We start from the raw sequence: 27,082 nt of genomic DNA, 5'->3' as shown, positions 1-27,082 counted from the left end.
CTCCCTTCCCCTCTAAAATAAAAAAATATTTTTTTTAAATAAAAATAAATCAAGATGGAGAGATAAAGGAACATAGTGGCTTGTCATGTGGTTTTGTCTATTGCATGTTAGAACAGTGGTCAGATTAAATAATGTGTGGCAATCATTCAAAAACAATGATTTTAATTCAACTTGAAATTAAAACCACACTGAGATATGACCTCACACCTGTCTGAATGGCTATCATCAATAAATCCCAAAATGACAAGTGTTGGTGAGGTTATGAAGAAAAGGGAACCCTGGTGCATTGTTGGAGGGAATGCAGGTCAGTGCAGCTACTATGGAAAATGTTATGGAGTTTCCTCAAAAGGTTAAAAAAGGACATGCTTTACAACCCAGTAACTCCACTTTTGTGGATTTCTCCCAAGAAATCCAAAACACTAATTTAAAAGAATATATGCATTTCTGTATTCACTGCAGTATTATTTACAATATCCACAATATGGAAGCCACATATGTGTCCATTAATAGCCAAGTGGATAAATAAGCCGTGGTACATATATACAATGGAATATTATTTGGCCATAAAAAATGAAATCTTACCATTGTGACAGCATGGATGGACCTAGAAGGAATTGTGCTTGGTGAAGTAAGTCAGTCAAAGACAAATACCATATGATTTCACTATGGGGAATCCAAAGATGAAAATAAATGAACAAAGAAAATTGAAACAGACTCATAGATACAGAAAGAGAACTGGTGGTTGCCAGAGGGGATGGGGGCTTGGGGCACTGGGTGAATAGGTGAAGGGATTAAGAAGCACAAATTGGTAGGGGCAAAATAGTCATGGGGAAGTAAGTAAAGCATAGGAAATAGAGTCCATAATATTGTGATAACTATGCATGGTGCCAATTGGGGTGCTGGAAATGTAGAGGTGTCACTATGAAAAGTATATAATTGTCTAACCTCTAAGCTGTACACCCAACCCAAATGCATAATAAAAAAAAAGTTTGTAAAAATAATAAAAAGTAAAAAATACTATTTTGTCGGTTTCAGGTGTACAGCAGAGGCTGTAGAAATATTTGTAAATATTGAACGTGGACTACAATAAAACACTATCTAGAAAGCACAAAATTAAATTCTTTCGTATATTAAGATGCTGTTGGTTCTAATTAATGGGATGTCCAGCTAACGGTGCTTAATAACGACCTCATCCCACTCCGTTAAAAAACAAACAAACAAAAAACAACAAGGGCAGTGCTTCACATAAAGAAGGGGTAGAACTGAGGACTCAATATTTTGACTATAAATTTGTTTTGGGTTCTATTGACCCCATCTGGCACAAAGGACTCTCTTTGGCATTGAATTGATGGAATACATAACATTTATCCATGTTTTACATCATTTCAACCTGAAAATATTTGCAAAGTGCAGGGACAGGCTGGCCCCACACCACCACAGAAAGCTTTTACTCCAGTGTCAGTGGCACTAACTACCTGTTATTTCCTACGGGCCTGTGCCCTTGTACAGGGTCTTAGGTCCTCAACAAAGAATTTACAGCAATGGACTCTGAAGACCATCAGGCTGCATAGATCTGGGAGGCGCTAGTCCCCTCTGAATATGTAGCACTGGGGGACTGGTGGTGGGGGAGGTCAGGCTCCCTTTTGCTGAAACAGGTCAGTGGCTCACTGATTTGCACAGGACATGTGCACTCAAAATCGAGGTGCTAAGAGCAAGAGGGAATCTTGCCAGGTCCCACAGATATTGCTCCTAACAGAGAAAAATCCTCCTGAACCACATAGCTTTCCGTTTCTTTCAGGAAATTCAGTTCAGCTCCGTTATAATCTCATGGAATCACTATCGTATATGTAGTCCATTATTGACCAAAATGTTGTTGTGTAGCACATGAGTCTACATATTTAAATTAAGAAGATGAGTTTTCTATTTCTTGTAATGCCAAGTTAAAATCAAACATTTTATGGTTTTCTGGTGGGGATGTTAAATAGTTTATCCATGATATCTCTGGCAAATGAGATGGTATTAATTAGTGATTAATGAGGCACTTTGGGTTATTTGTAAAAGCTATTTGCACTCAAAAGGTACAGGAAAGAAGGGAACATTCTTAAGTTCTGCCACTTGGTCATTGTTCTTGCCCCTCCCCCTTTATTATTAAGAATTGTACATTTTTATTAGTAAATGCTAAATATAACTGAAGACATGAGATAGGAAGAAATAAAATCAAGAAATTGATGTTGAACTTTTATTTATTCTGTGATTAAATTCTCTCTTTTATACTTTGGAGATTCTAGATGGAAATTTGGACATATAGTTTTGTCTAAACTGAGTGGGGTTAAAAGGCACTTAAGAGAACACTTGCCTGATGGATCTTTTTTTCAAATTTTACAGCTTCAATTTTATTTTTAATGAGATCCAAATGGCTTTTCAAATATACAATCATTTGAAAAGCTCTGACATGCTCATAGTACTCTTGTAAAAGAAAGGGATGGATGGAAGGTCCTGAATCATTCTAGATCTAAGTATTTCAAATTGTTAGGAAAAAATAATTAGAAATGAGAAACCACCTCAGGAAAACATCTCAATGAGCCCATTTATTAAACACTGACTTTTTCTGGCTCAAAAATATTTGAAGTTATTCCATCTAAATGTCATAATAAACCAATCGGCCTCCATCAATTAGGTTTGTCTCTTAATATTGCTGATGAGAAAAAGCAGTAACTTGAAAATCACTTTGCTAAGCCATTTTATAATGATGTAGTTCATGAAGCCATACATTTAATATTGTATCACTGACTATGTTTCCTTATAAAGCCATACAAAAATGAAAAGCAAGTAGAAACACAAACATGTTGTAATAAGAAATGCATATAAAATAAGAAACAGTCATAGGTCAATTTTGAAATATTGAGAGTAAAATAAAAAGTGTGTTTAACTAGGCAACATATTAATATTAGTTTAAGACTAAAAATGTTCTCATTTCATATTTTCCATATATTTCTTTAGTTCATCTGTATGATATTACAATAAGTGAGGCTAATTCAGATAGGTGGAGTTTAGTTTTTCAAATGCTTCAAGTAACTGAAAGGCTTCAGATGTGTAAATGAATGGGGAGGGAGGGAGGGAGGTTTTGAAGGGAGGGTAAGAGTTATTTGTTGTTATACCTATCTGTGCATTCACTAATTGATTCTTGTATGTACCCTGACTGGGGATCGAACCCACAACCTTGGCATATCGGGGAGACACTCCAACCAACTGAACTACTTGGCTAGGGCTCTTTCTATCTTATAATAACAGATAATGTTGATATTTAAGCTCTTTTAGAAAAGTGAAAATGTTGGACTGATTCGTTATTAAAATTTTAAACATATAATAATCCTGGTACCATTATCTGAAATATACACAGAAAAGAAACTATAGCTCAGTTTAAAACAAAATATAGATGCAAAATTTCTGAATAAATTATTAAAACTTTTCAAAGTAAATAATACATAAAAAGAATTATGTCACCAAATAAGTTTTATCCAAAAAATTAAAACATAGTTATTATTAAACATCTTATTAAAATATGCCATACAATAGCCTCAATATTATTTTATTTTTTAAATTTTTTAAAAATATCCTTTTATTGATACCAGAAAGGAAGGGAGAGAGAGAGAGATAGAAACATCAATGATGAGAGATAATCATTGATCAGTTACCTCCTGCGTGCCCCGTAATGGGGATCAAGTGCACAACCCTGGCATGTACCCTGACCAGGAATGAAACTGTGACCTCCTGATTCATAAGTTGATACTCAGCCATTGAGCCACACCAGCTGGGTAATAGCCTCAATATTTTAAAGATATATATCAATGTTTCTGGAAAGAAAAATAATTAAAAATAATGTTTAGCAAGCCTTAAAACATTTTTACAAACACTAAACTTGGTGAAAGATACCAATCACTGAATAACAAACAATAGCATACCATAAAGTAAATATGGGAAGCATCTCATTGAAGTCAGGATGCCAATATCAACATAAGTATTTAATATTGTGTTAGAAATTTTTGAAAATACAATGAGATAAGGCATCTATATATATAAAAGCCTAAGCGACCATTACAACTGAACAACTGAATGACCAGACAACCAGGAAGTAGTTATGACGTGCACTGACCACCAGGGGCAGACGCCCACAGCCAACCTCCCTCGGCTGGCCAACCTCCTGTGGTCCCTCCCTCCAGCTGGCCCCAATTGGGACTTGGCGAGATGGTCAGGAGGGACCCCACCTGTGCATGAATTCGTGCACTGGTCCTCTAGTAGAACAATCTATATATATAAAGAGGTAATATGCCAATTAGGCCAGGACACCATAACGGTCATGACCAGCTCAGGAGGAGGGGCTTGGCACAGGCCCAGAGCCTGAGAAAACAACAGACAGGGCAGCCCCAGAGCCAGAGAGAGCAACACACAGAGGGCTGGTCCCCAGCCCCAGCCCCACGGCTGCAGCGCTGGGCTACTGGGGCCAGAGCGGAAACACAAACCTGCAGGGGGCTGGGTTTGATTCTGATCAAGGGCATGTACCTAGGTTGCAGACTCCTCCCTGGGGGTCAGGGCTCATGCAGGAGGCAACCAATCAAAATGTGCCTCTCACATTGATGTTTCTCTCTGTCTTTCCCTCTCTCTTCCACACTCTCTAAAAATTAATGGGAAAATATCCTCATGTGAGGATAAAAAAAAGAAAGAAATGTCATATCCTATGAAAGAGACATCTTGAAAATGCCTAAAGAAAGTTGTCATTTATTTGTGGTGAAGGGACTGGAGTCCGTGTTGATGAAAACACCTTGGTGGCTGTGGTGGCCGGCAGTGGCAGCAGCAGCGGGGTGATGGGGGTAGTGCCTTCCCCTGACCAGCCCGGTTCCCTCCCACAGAGGAAGGCTAGATTGCAGCTTAGGTCTGCTCCCCACAGGGAGCTGGCCTAAGCCGTCAGTAGGACATCCCCTGAGGGCTCCCGAAATATGAGAGGGGGCAGGCTGGGCTGAGGGACCCCCCCCCCTCCAGTGCATGAATTTTGTGCACCGGGCCGCTAGTAAGATATAACTTTGGCAAAAAAGCAAATTTAACCATATAAAAACTAAGATGACATTAACAAATAAAACAATCTACTACAGTAGGTCCTTGGGTTACGTTGGAGATCCATTCCTACAGGAGATCCATTACTTGTGACGTAATGTGATTTTTGCCATAAGTCAGAATCCACCTACATAAGCACCTACGTCACTCACATGGAGCACATACACAGCAGTAATGAAGTAAAACAGTAAAAAAAAATTTAAAAGAAAGATAATAATTCCTGACCTTTACTTGTGGTAAATAAATAATAAAAAAATAAAGCACATATGCACATACGTCGAAATGATGGAACTTTTTTTTTAAATAAATACTGTACATGGGAGATGGTGACGTAACCACAAAACGTCATATGTTGAGTCCCATATAACCTGAGGACTGCCTGTATTTTCTAACATAGTTACCATTGCTGGTACTCTTTATTTCTTCATGCAAATGCAGACGTCCATCTCGTATTATATTCCTTTTGTCTGAAGGGCTTCCTATAACATTTTTGTCATACTGGAATTCCACTGAAATTTTTGGAGTTTATTGTACATCAGAAATAGTATTAATTTTATCAACACTTTTGTCAGAATTGTATTTAAATTCCAAGAGTAAGAAAGACAATTTATGAAGTGGCCAGAAATAAGGCAAAATACACAACAATATGGCTTTCCTATATTCCCAAAAAACCTTTATGGAAAGCCTGAAATTTAACACACTGTTGAGTAATACTGGGGACCTGGAATAGAAATGGTAGACTTTAACTCACTTATTAAAGCAACATCACTGATATACTACTATGTTAGGACTTAAAATATAGTCCAGATATAAATTATTTTACCTTTGAAGTTTTTAATCACATAAATTATAATGCAAGGTACTGTAACAAATTCTTATTGTGATGATTCCTCAAGTCTACAAAACTTATAGAAACTATCCTAGAGATAAAAAGCTGAAACAAAGAGCTTATATGTGGCTTATGTCCAATTTTAATTCTACAGCTTTCTGAAACCTCTTCTGATACTGTTTTTAAAGAATTGCTCAGTGGACAGAGAGTTGGAACATGGACTGAAGAGTCCCTGGTTCAATTTTGGTCAAGAGCACATACCTTGGTTGCAGGCTAGATCCCCATCCCCGGTCAGGGACCATGTGGGAGGCAACCAAACACTGTGTCTCTCTCATATCAATATTTCTCTCTCTGTCTCTCCACCCTCTTTTCCACTCTCTCTAAAAATCAGATGAGGATTAACAAACCAACAAATAAACAAACAAAAAGAATGACTTCTCACATCTCATTCTGATATTTGGTGGGAAGACATTTTTTGTTAGTCTCCAATTGGGAGAACTAATGAGAGGCAAAATCAAGAAAGAATGTAAATCTACAAAATTATCCCCAAAGGTTTTGTTCACTTGAGATCACCACATCAAACACAGAAATTCAATTCATTTGTAAAGATTAAAGGCAATCCTCAAAGCAGGATAAGTAAGAATGAAGACAATAAAATATTATTTTAGCTGGCTATTACAAACTGTGTGATTAAATGTGTTTTATAAAAACTAAAGAACATTTTGTCAGGCGTTCTCCCCATCAATTTCTGAGTTTGGCATCTAGCCAATGAAATTCAATCTATTTACAATTAAACCATCAAAAGAGTAGGTTTTTAAAAACCTGTTTGGTAATGAAAGTACCCTTATTCAATAAGCCTTTTATAATCTTTAAATTGGAAGATTTCAATTCATCAAACCCATTGAGACATAAAAGTTTTCAGATCAAGATATCACCTTTAGGACAGGCTAAATGGTGGATTAAATGTGATAAGCTCCACATTCTCCTGAGACATGCTCAGTAAACTTAAAAGAAGCTATTTGTAATTTCAAGATGCATAGTAATCCTAAAGGAAGAGAATGTAAATATAGTAGAGTATATTTGCCAACATTAAAAAAACTGTTCTCTTTTTATAATTCCCAGCTCCCTTAAAACATATCAGTACCTGCTCACCATTTCTGAGTAGCATAAGCAATTTATTCCTGAAACCTCTGGCACACAAAGCTAATATATTTGGTGGTGTATGAAAATATATGCAAACAATGATTCAATTTTAAAGTTAGCATAACTTAGTGACTTTCTTCAAGCAAATAGAGTATGAAAAAGGAAAATAATAAGTTTACAATAGAAGAAATCTTGAACCATCACTTTAATTTCATTAATATGCCAAAAACCAGTAGGGTTGTCAACTCCCTTGTTCCTGATATTTTGTCTTCTCCCTTTTTTACATGATCACTATGGTTAGAGTTTATCAATTTTATTGATCTCCTCAAAAAGCAGGTTTGACATCATTCATTTTTCTGGGGTTATTATTTTCTATTTCACTAATTCTTTTGTTCTGATCTTTACTCTTTTTTCCCCCTGTTTACTTTGGGTTTAATATTTAATGAAAGTTTATTGTCGGCAGCATATAATTGGGTCTTGCTTTACTACCCAATCTGACAATTTCTGCTTTTTAGCTGGAACTTTTAAACCATTCACATTTAATGCAGGTATTGGGGTGCCTGACCTTAAATATATACTGAGTGGCCAGATTATTATGATCTCTGAGTGCATAATAATCTGGCCACTCAGTGTGTGTGTATATATTCAGGCCTGGTGCATGAATTCGTGCATGGGTGGGGTCCGGCGAGCCTGACCAGGGGGAAGGGACATGGGCGGTTGGCCGGCCTGCCTGCTGGTCGAACCCCTGGTTGAGGGGACAATTTGCATATTAGCCTTTTATTATATAGGATATACACTGAGTGGCCAGATTATTATGCATTCAGAGATCATAATAATCTGGCCACTCAGTGTACAGTCTTTATATTTAGCATCTATTTGTTTCATTGGTGTTTTTAAATATCTTTTTATGCCATGAATTAAGTATTTTTTAAGATTCCATTTTATATGCTTTATGGACTCTAACATATTTACCTCTTGTTTTGCTTTTCCAGTGCTTGCATGAAGGTGTATAGCATATAATCTTAACTCCCGAGATAAGGGGTCTTATATAATTCACATGTAGTGCAAATATCTTACTGCAGTATAATTTGATTTCTTCTCTCCTGACATTTCTGCTATTGTTATCACATGTTTATTTCTACATGTATAAGTTTAAAAAGATCACATTCATTTTCCTATTTTTGCTTTAAATAGTCATCTAATTTTTAAAGTTAATAAATTAAACTATCTGCTATATTTATAGACATAGTTACCATTCTTGGTACTCTTTATTCTTTTGTGTAAAAGTTTTCTTTTTTAATCTTTATTGTTGAAAGTATAACAGATGCTCCCTTTTTCCCCCATTGACCCTTTCCACCGCGCACATCCCCAGGCCTTCACCACACTACTCCCTGTGTCCATGGGTTATGCATACATGTATATAAGTATACTAGAGGCCCGATGCATGAAATTCATGCAAGGGGCTCAGCCCTCATAGCCCCTCACAGCCCTGACTTCGTCCAGAAGGTTGTCCGGATGGTCATTCTGCTGTTCTGTCTAATTAGCATATTAACTCTTCATTATATAGGATAATTTCCCCAGTTAATCTCTCCCCACCCACCCACCCAACCCTGCTTTCCATCTGAGATTCCACAGTCCGTTCCATGCTTCTGTGTCTCTGGATCTATGTTGTTCATCAGTCTATTTTGTTCATTCGATTCCACATATGAGTGAGATCATGTGATACTTGTCTTACTCTGACTGGCTTATTTCACTTATCATAACACTCTCCAGGTCCATCCATGTTGTTGCAAATGGTAAGAGTTCTTCTTTTTCACAGCTGTGTAGTATTCCATTGTGTAAATGTACCACAACTCTTTTATCCACTCATCTGCTGATATTTTAAATTTACATGTGAGTTTCAAGATCTCTTCATGTGAAATAAATATATATCAATCATAAAAGATCTTACTTAAAAGTTCATGATGTATTGGTTTTTTTCTTAGGGCTGCTGTGACAGAATACCACAATCTGGGATGGCTTAAACACAGAAATTTATTCTCTCACAGCTCTGGAGGTTAGGCATTTCAAATTAAGGTGTCAGCAGGGTTCATTCCTTCTAAAGGGTCTGAAGGACCATCTGTTCCCTCCGTTGCTCCTGGCTTCTGGTGGCAGCCAGCAACCCTTGGAGTTCCTCAGCTTGTAGATGCATCACACCAATCTCTGCTTCTCTCTTCACTTGGCAGACTTCCTGTGTGTATCTGTCTCCCCATAGTGTCCCCCTCTTATGTGTATCTGTGTCTACATTTCCCCCTTATTACAAGGATACCAGTCATTAAATCAAGGATTCCCTTTCTCTGATATGATTTCAACTGACCTGTGCTAATTACATTTGCAACAATCCTATCTATACTAATAAAAGGGTAATGTGCTAATTAGAGCCGACGTCTTCCGGATATCCATCTGGACATCCATCCAGACAAAGCCACAGCGGCTGGGAGGCCTGGGGCTCAGGCAGCCATGATCCCTGGCAGCTGTGAGGTCTGGGGCTCAGGCCTTGCAGCCATGGCAGTAGCGGGGTGATGGGGGCGGCGCCTTCCCCCAGATCGACCTGGTCGCCTCCCGCAGAGGGAGGCCAGACTGTGGCTTAGGCTCACACCCCCCAGGAAGTGAGCCTAAGCTGTCAGTAGGACATCCCCTGAGGGCTCCCGAACTGTGAGAGGGGGCAGGCTGAGCTGAGGGACCCCCTCCAGTGCACGAATTTTCATACACTGGGCCTCTAGTCTATATATATATATATATATATATATATATATATATATATATATATGTCTAAGTGACCATCTGACTGGCCAGTAGGTATGATGTGCCTTGACCACCATGGGGCAGACACTCAATGCAGGAGCTGCCAAGCTGCAGTGACTTGGCAGCAGCGGTTCTCCGGTGACACACCCTGGAACCAGAGAGGAGAGAGTCCAATTCCTCTCAGGCCACATGATTCCACCTTTGGCCATGGGTTATGTTGTTGCTGGGGCACTGTCAGCCCCGAATCTGCTTTACTGCACACTTGCATTTGCATTCCACACCCTGTACGAAAGCAACTTTGCAGAGTGCCCTCTTGCACTCTGGGATCCCTCGAGGGGTGTTGGAGAGCCAGTTTTGGCCCAATCCCTGCAGGCCAGGCCGAGGGACCCCACCTGCCAGAGGGACCCTGCTCACTCCACAGAAGCCCTTTGAGCCACAGCGCTGCCCCAGGTGCGGCCAATCAGGGAGGGACCAGGGGAGGTTGGCTCCAGGGCATGTCTGGCCCTTCTCACCCAGTCCCACCCCATTGGCCACCTTCTAATTAATTTTCTTTCAATGAGCATGAATCAGTGCATCAGGCCACTGGTTTCCAAATAAGATCACATTCGGAGGTACTAGAGGTTAGGACTTTAAGATATCTTTTGGAGAAGGCACACTTTAATCCATAACATATAGGAGATACTTAAATATGTTGGTCATGTAAGACAGGGCCTGATGGTATTTACCAATATTTGATTCACCTTTCCTTCTACCACACATGGTTAGAGGATATTTTGTAGGAGCTTTGCACTTGAGCGGGGCCATGTGATCATTTCTTATCCATGGAATATGAACAGAAGTGATTGAAGTGATTTATAATACATGCAGGTTGAGCAGTTAAGGTCCAGGTGCTCACACCCTTTCCTCCCTCTCCTACTCTCCTTCATCACTGACTCTGCTGTTCAGACACTAAAATTCTAGTAATAACTTTCCTGGCAGAGATATTTCAGAGATAGAACCCAAATTTTGGAGTAACTCTGCAAACTGCTTCTTCTGCTATCCCTACTTGCATGGGGATATTATTTGACTAAGAAAATAACTTTCATTATGTTATGTTTATAAGACTTGAAAATTATTTATTTAACAATTAGAAAAGAAAAACTTCAAGTGGGTACTATGGTTGGTAAGAAACTTATGACAGTGGCCTGGAATGAGGGATCCGGTCATGTAGCCATAAAACCCTAGATAAAAATGTCACCTGCAACAACTTGGAAAGCAAAATATAGCCTTATTTAGCCTGTGTCTCTGCTCAATTGCTCCTGGAGACTTCCTTTGACAGTGTATTACCAGAAAAAAAAATGAGACCAGAAAGTAATTGGCAGTTTGTGAGCAAAAATAAAAAGGAATAGGGAAAGTCCATAAATTTTAAACTTTTCAGAATTTTAAAAGCCAAGTACTTTTCTCCACCCAAAAATGATATATAGGGATTAAAAAAGAAAGAAAGAAAAAAGAAAGATCCAGTGAGAATCCTCAGTTGAGCTGTGTGACTTGGTCTTGAAGTAACTATCTCATGAAGGATCTTACTTCACATGCAATCACTTTGTTCCAGGTGGGCCCTAATGGCCCAGAATTCGTTAAGGAAAAGCCATGGGGCAAAACAAGCAACAAAATAAATCACATTTGAAACCTATGTCTAAAAGAGAACTCTGGGAGTGGTTCCTGGCACATGGAGCTAACTGGGAACGAATAGATGAAAAGCATAAAAGGTTTTAAAGATAGTTGATATGCCAAAGAAACATTGAGTTTGGAATTTTAAAAAGTCCTGTAGCTGTTAAGAGAGTCATAAAATGATATTCACATTAAATCCTTGATATGCCAAAGGAATTTGATCCTCAGTGAGTGGGAAAACTTTTAAAAAATATTTTGTGAATAGTTAGAATGAGATCCGCTATAGGCTAAGAAGGAGAGTTTTTCTACTTGCTATAAGAACATTGTTGAAAGCATTGCTCATGAAGATAATCTAGACCAGAAGAGCCATGTTGTAAATTCCTTTTAAAACCCCACTTCACACAAAATGAAAATTTAAAAATCCTTTATTTTCCAAAATTTGTATTTAAAAAAGAAAGTGCTTAATTAAATTAATAATTACTTGTCTTAGTAATTTACTTAGGTAATTAACTTTTTTTCTCCTTTGTCTTCGTGGTTCCTTATGTTTTAACAGTGAATTTTATTGCAATTTGCCTAAACTAATTTCTGGAAGTATATCTGATATAAATTATAAGTCTATGATGAATTTGCTGTGCGAATTGACTTCAGATTATAATTGCTGCTACCACTCCTTATTTTTTTCTAAAGTGTTTGAAGTGAGTACCTGGGTGTTTTATGTATATGTGATGAGAGAGATTTATTTGGCAGAACCAATATTAGAGTAGGAGAAGATCTATTGCTGAAAAAAATATCGTTTGTGGCTGCCATTGTTAGAGAGCTGAATATTTCCCAACTCTAGGCAATTCCATTTATTTATATGCTTGTGTTTAGATCTCACTACTGTATTCAAATCACATAACATAGAAATCATATTAAATATCCCCTGTATGCCCTAGCCAGTTTGGCTCAGTGGATAGAGTCAGTCCCCAGACTGAAGGGTCCTGGCTTCAATTCTGGTCAAGGGCATGTATCTGGGTTGCAGGCTCAATCCCCCGCCCTGGTCTGGGTGTGTGTGGGAGGCAACTAATGGATGTGTCTCTCTCACAACAATGTTTCTCTCTCTCCCCCTCCCTTCCACTCCAAAATAATCACTGGAAAAATATCTTCTGGTGAAGATTAACAAATATATAGACTGTAGTCATGACTCAGGTTTGTTTCATGTATGCCTTTGAAATTTATATCTTGCAATAGTAAAGAAATATGAAGAAAATGGGACACCAAGAACATATTGATAGTGACTGAAAGAGAAAACTATGACACTCAGAAGTTAAATAATTAAGAAGTTAAATTCACAAATTAGTGCTGGGGATGTAGAGCTGTTGTGATGTAGATTGAGGACAACATAGCACTATGAATGTTCAGGGGGAAAAATGAGAGCATTATTTTCAGAAGTGTCTTCTCTGAAAGCAAGTTCCAGGGTTCAGTAGGTTATGTACTAGACTAAAAATAAATTCTGCAGGTTTCTTAAAGATATCCTTTAATGTGCTGATATATATCGTGAGCCAAAAAACTGTATGGCAGGGTCATGTTGGAGTATAGTATGCAGAGTTGTCATACCTTTGGCAATGAAACTCCTATTAATGTAGCCTTTCTTAGCCCCAATGTTCCAGGCATTGCTTTTAGAAAAATGATTGATTCTAGAAATTAAGCAGCATTTACAGGAACTGTCTATGTGATGCTATTAATGTAAAGTAGTGTTAACAGTGATAATCAAACATAATATGCCCCATTTGAAATATCTTCCCGACTTTGCAGTGAATGTATCTGATACAACAAATATATATTCCTAATTATGCTTTGGATATTTTAATTTCATTCTTCAATCTTAGTTTTCTTTTTCAGACCACAACCACAATATTGTCCCACTTGTTTTAACAATATATGCTTGTATTTAAAATAAAGAGGCATTACCAGGCCGGCATGGCTCAGTGGTTGAGCATTGACTTATGAACCAGGAGGTCACAGTTCAATTCCCAGTCAGGGCACATGCTCAGATTGCAGGCTTGAGACCCAGTGTGGGGCATGCAAAAGGTAGCCGATCAATGATTCTCATCATTGATATTTCTATCTCTCTCTCACTCTCCCTTCCTCTCTGAAATCAATACAAATATATTTAAAAATTAAAGAATAAAGAGACGCCCAACTGGCATGTCTCAGTGGTTGAGTGTCAGCCTATGAACCAGGAGGTGTGACCAGGAGGTTCGATTCCTAGTCAGGGCACAGGCCTGGGTTGCAGGCTCGATCCCCAGTGGGAGGTGTGCAGGAGGCAGCCAATCAATGATTCTTTCTCATCATTGGTGATTCTATCTCTCTCTCCCTCTCCCTTCTTCTCAGAAATCAATAAAAATATATATTTTTTTTAAAAGAGGCATCATTAGCAATAAGTCAAGTACCCTGTACTTCCATGCAATATTTGCAAAAGTGAGTGGTATGCCTCAGGCTTATGCAGATGCGAAGCACAGACAGCGGCTATACCTTGGAGATAGTTACAATATTTGTGTTTGATGTGTACTTATAATATTCTAGTATGATTTGCAATACAGATATCCAGATATTGACCATGCTGTTTATTTCTCTGGATAATTAAAATGGCTAAATATAGAAAGATAACTTATAGCAGGAGGCCAGGAAATTAGAAATGTGTCAGAAGTGGTGCATTTGGAAGAACACTTGATAAGCCCACTAATTTCAGCACTGTTGGGTGAGTCATTTAATCTCTATAGGTTTGAGTAATAAGGAAGTTGTAAGAGATTTTTGCTAAGATACCTACAGTTCCAACAGTTTTTTAAAATCTTTAGTTGACTTACATTTTCTATATATATAAAAAGCCAGCAACCGGAAGCCATAACTATGGGAATGACTGGTCGCTATGATGTCCACTGCGGCCAGCGAACCATCCCATCTGGGGATGGGTCTGGCTGGCCAACCTCCCATAGCCTCTCCCACCCCATCAAGGGAAGGGTGGCCAGCCAACCACCCTGAAGCCCTTCCCCCCAGCCGCCCCCACCCCTGATCACCCCCCACTACCCCAATAGGGGGCGTGGTCAGCTAGACAACCTCCTGCAGCCCTTCCCCCCAGCCAGCCTCACCCCCGATGGGTCCCTACCACCTGATCAGCCCATAGCCCCTCCCACTGGCCAGCCCCACCCCTGATCGCCCCTCCTACCTTAATAGGGGGCGTGGTCAGCTGGACAACCTCCTGCAGCCCCTCCCCCTGCCCGGCCCCACCCCAGATCAGCCCCCCCACCCTATCAGGGGAAGGGCCAGCCAGCCAACCACCCACAACTGGCCCCACCCCCAATTGGCCCACCCACCCCTATTGGGGGTGGGGCCCACTGGCCAATTGCTCCCAGTCCTTCCCCCCAGCTGGCCTGGCCTTGATCTGCCTGATCAGGGAGGGCCAGCCAGCCAACCTCCCGCTGTCTCCTCTTCCAGACAGGCCCAGTACTGATCCGCCCCGATTGGGGCCAGTCCAGCCAGACACCACCCGTGCACGAATTTGTGCATTAGGCCTCCAGTATACATATATATATAAGAAAACATGGCTATTTTCCCCAGTTTGTATGTGGTCAAACACTTGAAACTGATTCAATGATAATGTTTATTTTATTATGGTGCACCTTCTAAAAAAAGTTATTCTTATTATAGCATGAAGGTATATCTACTTTCTGAATGAGTACATTACCCTAATTAATGTTTCTTTTGTAAATATAATATCAAAAATATTGTAAATTCATAATTATCAGAGGTTTTTCTTTTTTTAAACAGACCATGATTATATTTAATACACAAGTTTGATACAACCAAAAAGTAAAACACCAGAGTAAAATAAAAACAAAAAACATGGTATTTCATTTGCAATGCATGAGAAATGGTTAACATCTTTAGTCATAAACAAGCGCTTAAAAACCCATCAGAGGTTTTTCAATCTTATAATAAAACTTTGATAAAACAGTCTAATAAGTGATTCTGGGAGGAGGAGTGAATATGGGTTTAAGGCTCATGAGCTGGGATCAATTTTGAAATTTATTTTAAACCTAAGAAGCTATTCTTTCAGAGGCCAATAATCAATTCAGCAATAATTGCCTCCAAAAATCTAATACTGAATTCAAAATTAATAGACATTTACTCATAGGGCATTTTGTTTCCATTTTATTGTTATTGATCCTCAAACTCCTTGTTGATTGAGGCAGTGTTCAACTCTTGAGAAAGTGTTCTACCACCATCTAGTGTTACCAAATAGGAATTTCATTTTCAGTTTATAGATTTTTAACTTTATAAAATTTTGTATGATTTTGACAATATGAGATTTGTGATACACTTCAAGTGTCAACACTTAAAAGAGGCAATACTGTCTTTGCAAGATAAATATAAACAAGTTATCCAAAAATGTGCCTAATAGTACTGGAAATAATTTATTATATTTAATATCTAATATAGATATTTATTGAAGAATTCTATTTCTGAGTTACGAAAAGACAAATAATTGACAATCTACTTTTTAAATGCACTAAAATAGATGGCATATAATTCTCTATTCTAAAACTCAATCCACTATTCACTGTTCAATTCAACATCGCTTGCATCTTAGAAAGCTTGTTGATGAATTCAAAACCCATTATACATTTAAAATTGAAAATAATCTTTGTGTCTCATAGTTTTGTGGGCTCTTGTATGTTCAAAATTAAATTTGTTTTTCTCTGGTTAAAAGAATAAAATAAAATGCAAATAATGTGTTAGTAATTTTCCATCTTCACTTCCACATGTTTTTGTGTTATTCAACCAGTGTAATCAGTACTTCTAGTTACAATTCTGATTGGTTTGCATTCTGTATCTTTATTTAATACATTTTAATTCATCTGCAATTATAATCTGATGCTAGAATGTTGTTTTGTGTTAGATTATTTTACATTTCATTAGCAATTAATGTTCAGAATTTACTACTCACTCTTATGACCTTGAAGAGTAACATCCTGCTTATCTCAAAGTATTTTGTTCTTTTGATCTTTGGTCAATCTTGTAGACAATATAATCAATGTTAAAAATTGTATATTGACCGAGTAGAAAATATAGCAATTAGTAATCTATTTATGGGCATGTTAGTAGTTTTAAAAAATTGCTCTTAAAGTATATATATTGCATTAACATAACAATTAATGTCCTTGTTTTATTAAAATCTTTTGATACCTAGAACCCATTAACAGCCACCAAAAAAAAGATCCACAAAATATCCTACTACCTCCCATTATTATGAGCCCACCTGGTTCAAATTTTGACACAATGACTAAAGGAGTCACAGAAAAAAACAAACAGTCCTATGCTAATGACATTTTATAACAATGGCAAATTTTGGACATTACTTGATAAGGAGAGAGATTAGTAGTTGTCTTAAAGCTGACTGTAATGTTCTGAATTTCTAAAATTTGATCTCTGATCATTTGCCATTTCTATTTATTTGTACATCAGAGGAGAATGCTGAAGTGTTTTATACACTACTTACAAGCTCATTCTACCCAAATTACTTCTCTGTTAAGGGGTCTTTCCTGACATATCAAATTGCCTAATCTACATTTCTACTTGAAGAACTAATGGGCATTTCAAAATGCACATGTTCAAAACTAAACTTCTTCCCTCACATGTTCCCTTACTTGTATTTTCCTTTTGTATATATGTTGTTCTTATTATTATTATTGATTTTAGAGAGAAAGGGAGAGAGAAAAATGTCAGTGTGAGAGGTGCCCCCTAATGGGAATCAAGCTTGAAACCCGGGCATGTGCCCTGACCAGGAAGTCAATCTGGTAACCTCTCAGTGCCTGGGACATGGTTCTACCAACTGAGCCGCACCAGCCAGAGCCCTTATCTGTATTTTCCATTTCAGTTGCAGGCAAGTCACATTTTCATGTTGCATAATCCCCAAACCTCCCCTCCTCTCTCTCTTATCACACCCCAAGCTCACTGGCAACTTTCAAAAATATACCCAGAATCTGATAACCTCACACCAGGTCCACAGCTTCCACAGTGGTCCTGACCACTTGCAACAGACTCTTAACTTGTCTCCCCCTGTTGTAATTCTCTCCCATCCATTCCCTCCTTTTTCATTTTAGTTCAATAAATTAGCCAGAGTAATCTTTTCAAAACATAAATTTAAAACATCCAGTGACTCCCGCTATCACTCAGTGGGAAGGCCAACATTTTTACAGTGACCTCCAGAGGGCTGTGCATCTTGCCTGCCACATTAACTCCCACACATCATCTACTCTTTATCTCCCTCACTCCTTGTTTTCCACCTTCCGTCCTCCTTTTACTTCTTTACACACACCATGGTGCTTCCATCACGTGTACCTACTGCTTCATTTACCTGAATTGCTCTTGAGCCACCACCTCCTGGTGCCTTTCTTTTTATCCTTCTTGATGGCACTTAAGTATCCTCCAATGGGGATTTTCTCTAGCCATCTATTTATAACACCCGCATTGCACCTCTGATGTTTATTACTCCTGCTCTGTCGTACTTCATGGTGCTTATCACCATTTAACATACCATGTATGCTATTCTTTTGTTGTTTTTGTTGTCTCCACTGTCTAGAATTTAAACTTCGGGAAATATACTTTTTTTTTTTACTCTTCACAGTTATATTCTAGTACTTAATGTATCTAGTACTTGTCAGGCACTTAATACATATAATGGCTCAATGAATGCACTCGGTTTTCACATAGAAAATGGTCTCAATTGATTCCAATATAAGAACAGTTCATAGCTCTTGGGCAAATTAAGTCAATTTTATCCATTTTTGAAAATTAAGCATGATGAATTATGATATGTTACAAATATTTAAAATACTGTCTATTGAGGAAGTCAAAGATACCTTTGTGGGTTAGTTCACAAGAGACAGAAAAGCAGGCCTGTCCTCCAGGCAAACAATGTGTTTCATTTATTTTCCTTTTATTGTTTCTGATTGCACACCTGGCTTCCTACCAACTAACTAGCAGTATCCTCTTTCATATGTAAAGTTATTTTAACCTGTGCAACAGTAGTTTAAGGTAGGATTCGCTATGGTATGTTGCAATGGAACATAAATATGATTAGAAAGAAGCCAAAACACATGCTTACTTGTTTCTGAGGTATTCTGAGAATCACTTAAATGTTTTATACAGCAAGCTGAATGAATAAGAAAAAAAGTATGTCTGTGTATGGGAATTTTAGTGTTCTTACTTTCTCCCTCTCACTCTCTTATGAGTAATAAATCATATGCTGTAACTACTTTTTTGGTATATGAACAGTAATAAAACACCAGAACTAATTATTAATGATTAATCAAATATATAAACAGAAGTCTGTTTACCTCTTTGTATATTGATTGCAATGAAGAGAACTAATATTTCTACAGTGTTATTTTTATACATATAGAAGAGTCTATATCTTTTATTACTCAGTCTTCTCTAAACTCTATAATAATTATCTATATATGTAAAAGCCTAAGGGACTGGCGGACTGTTCAACCGTCCAACCGGTAGCTATGATTCACACTGACCACCAGGGGTCAGATGCTAAACACAGGAGCTGCTGAGCTGTGATGACTTGGCAGCTGCGGGTCTTGGGTGACGCACTCAGAACCAGAGAGGAGGAAGCCCGATTCCAGGGTACGTCTCCCGAGAACCTCTCTCTCGCAATCCAGGACCCCTCAGGGGATGTCAGAGAGCCAATTTCAGCCGGATCCCCACAGGCCAGGCTGAGGGGCCTCAAGTCTATAATAATAAAAGCATAATATACAAATCAACTGAACGGCCAAACAGCAGAATGACCCTCTGGACAACCATGCTATGACATGCCCTGGAGCCAGGCCAGCCAAGGCGGGTGTGATGCAATTGGTCAGGGGACCTGCCATCACCCCACAATCACCTCACAGAGGGAGGCTCAGGCCACCAGCCAGCAGGGCGATCAATCAGGGGGCTCTGTGATAGCCCCAACGAGGGAGGCCCAGGGTCTCTGCAGAACTGGGAAACTGGGGGTGTGTGGTGGCAGACTCTGGCAGCACCAGGCCAAGGTGGGTGTGGGCAGGGGGCGGGGCTGCAGGACCGCGAGGAAGCTAGGGAAATGAGGGCTTCAGCAGCTGGGGCTGCGAAGGCCTACCCTTGTATGAATTTCAAGCATTGGGCTTCTAGTCCTATATAATAAAAGGCTAATATGCAAATAGACCAAACGGCGGAACAACCAGTCACTATGACATGCATTGACCACCAGGGGGCAGATGCTCAATGCAGGAGCTGCCCCTGGTGGTCAGTGTGCTCCTACAGGGGGAGCAGTGGTCAGCCAGAAGCCTGGCTCACAGCAGGCGAGTGCAGCAGTGGTGGTGGGAGCCTCTCCCGCCTCTGCAGCAGTGCTAAGGATGTCCGACTGCCGGCAGTCAAGACAGCAGTCGGACATCCCCCGAGGGCTCCTGGACTGCGAGAGAGCACAGGCAGGGCTGAGGGACCGCCCCCCCCCCCAGTGCATGAATTTTGTGCACCAGACCTCTAGTATATAATAAAAGCCTAATATGCTAAGCATCCAACCATCTGTTCAACCGTTCAACCAGTTGCTATAACATGTATTGACCACCATGGGGCAGACGTTCTGACTGGTAGGTTAGCTTTGCTGGGTTCTAGCCGATCAAGAATGTGCGAGACGGGTCAGACATGCCCTGGAGCCTTCCTGCAGTCCCTCCTTGGCTGGCTAATTTCCCTCGGTCCCTCCATGGACTCTAAAATATTTCTTCTAATTAAGTTTCTTTCAATGTGCACAAAGCTGTGCACCAGGCCTCTAGCAATTATATAAGTTACAAGTTGAATTTGAACTAATTAAGACAATGGAAATACACTGTATATTTTATGATATTTAGTATATCCACCTTATAAACTTAAATTCACTAAGCACAACTTGTGTGCTTAACAATTTTTGAGTAATATAAATACAATGCATCTATATTTACTAATATAAAAAAAAACTAAATAAAACTTTGAAAAAAGAAACACCTCAATTTTCTCTCTGCTGAAAACTAGATAATTTCATTTATTTACCAAAATTAAGTAATATTTTTCTGGATAACTAGAATTTATTTCAACAAGTTTGACTATTGGACCTATATTTAAATATTTACACACCCTAAATAAACACATATAGGAAAAATTTATTCCTTCTAGTTTTTTATGAAAAATAAAACAATATTAAAATTCTCATTTTATTAGAGATATGATAATACTTATGGATAATTTTATTTACAATTAATTTCTAATTTTTCCCTTTATAGTTTTTTTATAGAACCCAAAACAATGAATAAAATTATTTCTTTTTCTTTAGTTTTATCTGTATTGTAAATTCTTTTTTATTATAAAATACTTTCTTAGAAAATGATTTCAACAATGTAGGAGGCAAACTGCCAAGAATTATAGATAAATTCTTATGTTTCCCATCACCCAACACTCTACTCAGGGAGAATATTATTATATTAACCTCAAAATAAAATATTAAAACTGCAAAATAAATAATAAAATACATGACCTTCCCAATTGATTTCAAATTTCACTTAATTTCAAAACAGAGACTTTCAAAACAATTGTTATAGAGTAACATAAAAATGAGCTATCATATTACAATGAGATATAGGTTCTTATAGAACAGCATAATTAAAAGTATTGATGGAGATTATTCTTTCTTTTATCACCATCCCTCACCCCCCAAAAAAACCAAACTAGGTAATTAAATTTTAGTAAAGCAAGTACCATTAAAATATCTAAATTGAAAAGGGGTTAATGACTTGAAGGTTGACTGTAGAGATTCATGAATAACATAGAAAATAAAGTGAGATTTTATAAGAAACTAAGAATGCCAAAAGTTAATAATTTAAGGATAAATAACAATGAATGGTTTCCCTTTTGTTAATTATATTTAAATTTTTATATTTTAAGTGTAGGATTTATTTACTTACTTTTTTGTATTTGTATTTTTCAATTAAAGTTTACTTTCAATATTATTTTGTACTAGTAGCCCATTTGCAGGAAGAATCCTGCAATCAGCTGCTGCGGCCACTGCTGCCGCGGCCACTGCCACCACGGCCACTGCCGCCGCGGCCACTACTGCCGCCGTGGCCACTGCCGCCGCCGCCACTGCGGCCGCCGCCTTTGCGGCTGCCGCGCCTGCACCCGAGGGCCGCTGCCGCCCGCCCCGCTCAGCCCTGCTCCACCCTGCTCCGCCCCACCTGGGCTTTCCCTCTGGCAGCCACCTTGCTTTCCGCTTTTCCTCCCTCTTCCTTCTAAGTTGTCTTCAGTCTTCACTCCTCCCTCCCTCAGCATATGCAAATTAACCGCCATCTTTGTTTGGTAATTTGCATACTCACCCTGATTGGCTGGTGGGCATGGCTTTGGCTGGTGGGCGTGGCTTGGGGTAGTGAAGGTGCGGTCAATTTGCATATTACTATTTTATTAGGTAGGATTGGTTTCGGTATACAGCATAGTGATTAGACAATCATATACTTTACAAAGTATTCCCCCTCAATATTTCCAGTACCCACCTGGCACCATAAATAGTTATCTCAATATTATTGACTACATTCCACACAAAAGAGAATAGAATATTGGAAACAAATATGACTTTGTATTGAAAGTAACTTTGTCTTTGTGTAGAACAATATTCTTTTAATTTTTTACATTCATTCTTTATCTTTACAATAATGCTGTTACATTCAAGAAAATAACCTCATAATTTCAAATGGTATTACTTTTAAATGGTTCTTACAAAATATCCAGTTTTTTAATGGAATAATGTTATGATATGTGTTTTCCTATACTTCTTATTCTCCTTTCTTAAACTGTTCTTTTATTGATATATTAATAAAATTCTCATGCAATACTATATAATTTATATAGCTAGGTTCCCATAAAATCTAGCAGACAATTTCGTATAAAGTGTTTGATGAATATTTATTCATTTAATATATAAAATAAACTCATTAATATTTTATAGGCATTAGACCCAATAGTTCCATGATATAATATCTTCTTAATTATATAAGTTATCACTCTTCTTCATAATAAGCAATGGATGTAGTGAATAGTCAATAATAATTCCTCAATACCAAGGACCAAGAATCCCTTTATGTTGCCCTATGCAATATGATGTTTACAAATTTGTTTGACTGCTTTTATAGACATTAAGTACTTATCCATACCTAGAATTCATAGGAGTTTGTGTTTTTTAAAAAATACAGTTGAAAATCCCTTTGTTATACAGCTTTGGATTTCACTGAATAATGGATATAATGATTATTGTGTTTAGCACCAGTTGTTACCAGAATCTATCTATATTATAAAAGGCCAGTGGCCGGAACACTGGAACGCCTAAACAACTGGTCACCAGGAGGTGCATTGAGGGTCCCGTGGCAGCGGCGGGAGAGACTCTGGGTCTCGTGTGATTTCGTGCGCTGGGCCTCTAGTTGTTCTATAAATGGAGCTGTTTCCTTAAAATAGAGAAAGTCTTTTGTAGCAGGGTGAACAAAAGGAAACTTTATCGCACCAGGCCTATGATGCTACAATTTATCTATAAACTCAGGTTTAAAATCATCACACCAACTCCTTTCTAATGCTGTCTTCCAATCAGTTTGTTTTTCTAATAGTTTTCTCTCTCCATGGCATTCACTATATTGTGGTCATAGTCCACATGTTGTAGAGAACATATAGCTCAACTCAATATATAATTTACCACAGTCTCCTAAGTCATGTGAACCAGAACTTCTGGAAGGCTTGTGAGCTGTCCTTCCATGAAAAAGGAGGGGCAGACATTGCACTTGCTGTTACCTAAACATCCCAGATGCCTTTGATTGCTTTTATTTAACAGGGATAAAGACTTGGTACCAGCAGACACTACAAAATTCACTGCTTTTTTTCTATAGAATTTGTGAACTAATCCCCTCAGCAGGCATGAAAAATATTGCTTAAGCATTTTAAGTATGTCTGTATGTGAATTTAGTCTTATGCTGAAGCTATGGAGGCTTAGAAAAATTGTTACAGAAAAAATGTCTGAAAAAGTGAGTCAGGTGAAAAGGGATACATCTTCAAGGTCAGCATCTGACTGAATAATGTTACTTATAAAACATGTAGACTGCTTTTTGTAAAGTAAAATATATGTATGTATATGTATGTGTATGTGTATATGTATATGTATAGTAGGATACATATAGTGTGTAGGAAAAATATATAATATATATATCTTCTAGTATATGTAATTGTTACGTGCTAAAACTTTAAGCAGGAAATATTCTAGTTGTGTCAGCATTGAAAACTAATGCTGGTCTAAAGCCAGATCATCAGTATAGCTTTCTGTGTTAGTCTGGAAACAATGGCAACATCTTATGTCTAACAAGGGAACAGGGGCAATCGATTCCCAAGCTTTCTTCAATATGAAGGTATTAGCTTTGACCTGGTACAGTAAAACAATATGAGAAGCTATGGGTGTGCACCTACCCTTTGATTATGTGTTTTAAAAAGTCAGAAGGAGCATTGTACTTTGTTGCAAATCACTGGAAAAACAAGTAATTGTGGAGGTATTTGGTAAATGAAAATATGCTATGTTGCTATTGGAATGAAAGATTCTTAGTTCTATCTGGATTATGTATTGCTTTATTTAAACTAACTTTCAAAGATAATACTTCAAAGCTCAGGCAGCCAGTAAGGCATTGTTTAATTTACAAAGTACCTGTAACATCTAAACAAACCAGATATGTTTGCAACTCACCCATTTGATTCAAACGGCCTGAACACAAAGTGCATTTATAAAATGTGGCAACCTCAACTACCCAGAAGGCTTCTAGGAATGTGGAAGTCAGCAGTGAGGTCAGGAGGTCCATGTACTAAGAGAAATATCTCGACACTGTCTCAGAGCCTAGTCTAATTTTGAGCAAAGTTCCTGCAAGTTTGATAAGGCAGTTTCCCAGCTCACAGAAGCTTATGAATAGTAAATAAGAAAAATGGATTAGGAAGGAGAGGATCAAAGACATGGCCTTGAGTGGGGTGGGGGATGGGGGGATCTATGATGATTAATGAGACAGTCTTACTCTTTAGAATCCCAACACCTAGATAAGGATAGCTTAATTGTGAATGAAAAAGAATAATTACAAAAATCAAACCACACAAAAAAGGCTAGTTCATGGAAAGGGAAGACGATTAATATTTTCCACATATTTCGAAGAGTTTGCTTATCCTTGCAACTTTTGCTCCTTTGCTGTTCATTATAACAATTGATTGTTTTAAGATACCCTATCTGAATAAGATAAGACTAACTTATATTTATCCACTACATTTAACTATATGAGGGACACACACAATAATTGGGAAATCTATAAATGCCGTGTTTTGAAATAAAGATAAGCTCTTTAAAATTAAGCTTAAGTCAGCTAGAAAATTATCTTTTATAGAAGCCTATTCCCTGAACATGTTGATTAGGATCCTTCGTTGAAACTTGAAATTATTTTGGGGCCTTGAAAACTATGGGAAAAGGTCATAAGCATTCTTATGAATTTAATGCTGTAGTTCTAGTGATTTCTACAGTAATAACATTCGAGACTTTTAAAAATCTGTGCTATGCTTTGTAGCTATGAGAAACAGTCCTTAAGGTTTAGCAAGTAATCAGGGAACAGGCAAACAACTGCCTTCAAATCCTGGCTTCATCATTTACTAACCTGCATGACTAATTAGCTCACATATAGGGTAGCCTTGCCTACATCATTGATGTCATCAAAAATAGTTAAAATTTACCTGTTTGGTTATTTCAGATTATAAATGATCTTTGGTTCTCTTAATTGTTATGGTAGTGAAGAAAAACAGATAATATGAGCTAAAAGCTGGGCTTTTATTATTCAATTTAAGCTATTAGACTGTGTAGACTTAAACTTCATAATCATTAAGCTATTTCTAAAATTGAGAAAGAGTACCTGGACACAGCTGTGCAAGAGTTGTGTTTTGAGATAAAAGTTTAAAATATGTGTAGAGAAATTAGGGGGCACATGAAAGCAAGTGTGTCCCCCATTTGCTAATAAGTTGACTTTAACATAGAAAATAGGTCAAAACATTGAATTAGTTAAATTAAGGTCATATCTATGTAGTACTCTGAGTATGTGTCCATCAGTCATTGTGCTAATTTGAAACTACAAATCATGAAAAAAAAATAAAATATGCATCTTGCTTTATGTTTTCTAAAATATTTCTACCCATATGGTCTCATTTGGTCTTCACAACTCTAGAGCAAAGGTCTTGTGAGTATATGCATTTTGTATCAGGAAGGGAAAGAGAATAAATAATTTTTAGATGAGGAACACTGATAAATATTACCTTGCATGTAGTTCTTATTATGCTTTTCATATACTAATTTAATCCTTAAAATCACTCCATAACATGGACATCTTAGAATAGTTTTTCAACAAAATTGTTTTTTAATAAATGATTTTTGCCCAAGGTTATGCATTTGGTAAATGATGAAGCCAGGATTTAAAGGCAGGTGTTTCTGGTGCTAAAACTGTCTTGTGTTTTTATTTATTTATTTATTTTTTTACTTATATCTTCATATGTAATCATAGTTTGTTATCTTTGTTTTACAAATGATTCAATTGATATTCAAAAGATGTCAATAAATTTATTTTTAACTTAAACTTATACTTCTGATTTTTAAATGCTGGGCTCAATCTGTATATTGTTGGCTTTCTACTATGAGGCTAATTAAAATGTATTTGTGATTTTTTAATTTGCTTTCTTTGCCTACTACAACAATACTCTTTTCTACAGTGTGTCATCAAAACTATATGCAAACTGAATGACCTTTATGAAGTAACTATTTATTACATCAAATTTTAACTGGGACATGTTGCTACTTGTTTAGAAAAAGTAGAGGTAGGTTAATTTCAAATATAAGTACAGAAATATTGCAACAGTGATTTTTATATCACTACAAAACTGTCATTTATAATCTACAGATGCCTTAAGGGCATGCATTAACCAAATCATTTTATGGCCATGAATCTCTATGCAGTTATTTTGGTGTGATGAAGAATGCCGCTTTTCCTGTCTGTGTTCTTTATTGCAACAATAAAGGAAACAAAGTTAGCAATTATGCTTTCCATATTAATAAGCATGCAGTTTCTTCTACAAACTGGAGCTAGTTCTAAGGCCAGCTGTGCTAGTACATTTAGATATTTTGCTGAGAGTCAGGGCCTGGGTGAAGAGCAAATTAGTTACAAATGGCATGGGAACCAACCATTATTTTTTTTTTTTTCCCAAAAGGCCAGTGGCTTTTGTTGTAGTTATGTTTTTGTTTTTACAATAAACATGTGCTTTACATACATCAAGTTCCTTTGTGATGTATGCAAATAATTATGGGATTTCCGGTATGGTTAGTTTTTCCTCCCTCTCCCACAATATGAAAATAAATTTAAATATGAGAACAATTATTTAAGATTTTTTAGCTCTTTGGAAAAAATTATTTTATTCTTTAATATACTTAGTTCCAAACAC

The sequence above is a fragment of the Cnephaeus nilssonii genome (assembly GCF_951640355.1).
Source record: "Cnephaeus nilssonii genome assembly, chromosome: 12".
Classification (NCBI taxonomy): domain Eukaryota; kingdom Metazoa; phylum Chordata; class Mammalia; order Chiroptera; family Vespertilionidae; genus Cnephaeus; species Cnephaeus nilssonii.
This window is presented reverse-complemented; position numbering follows the sequence as displayed.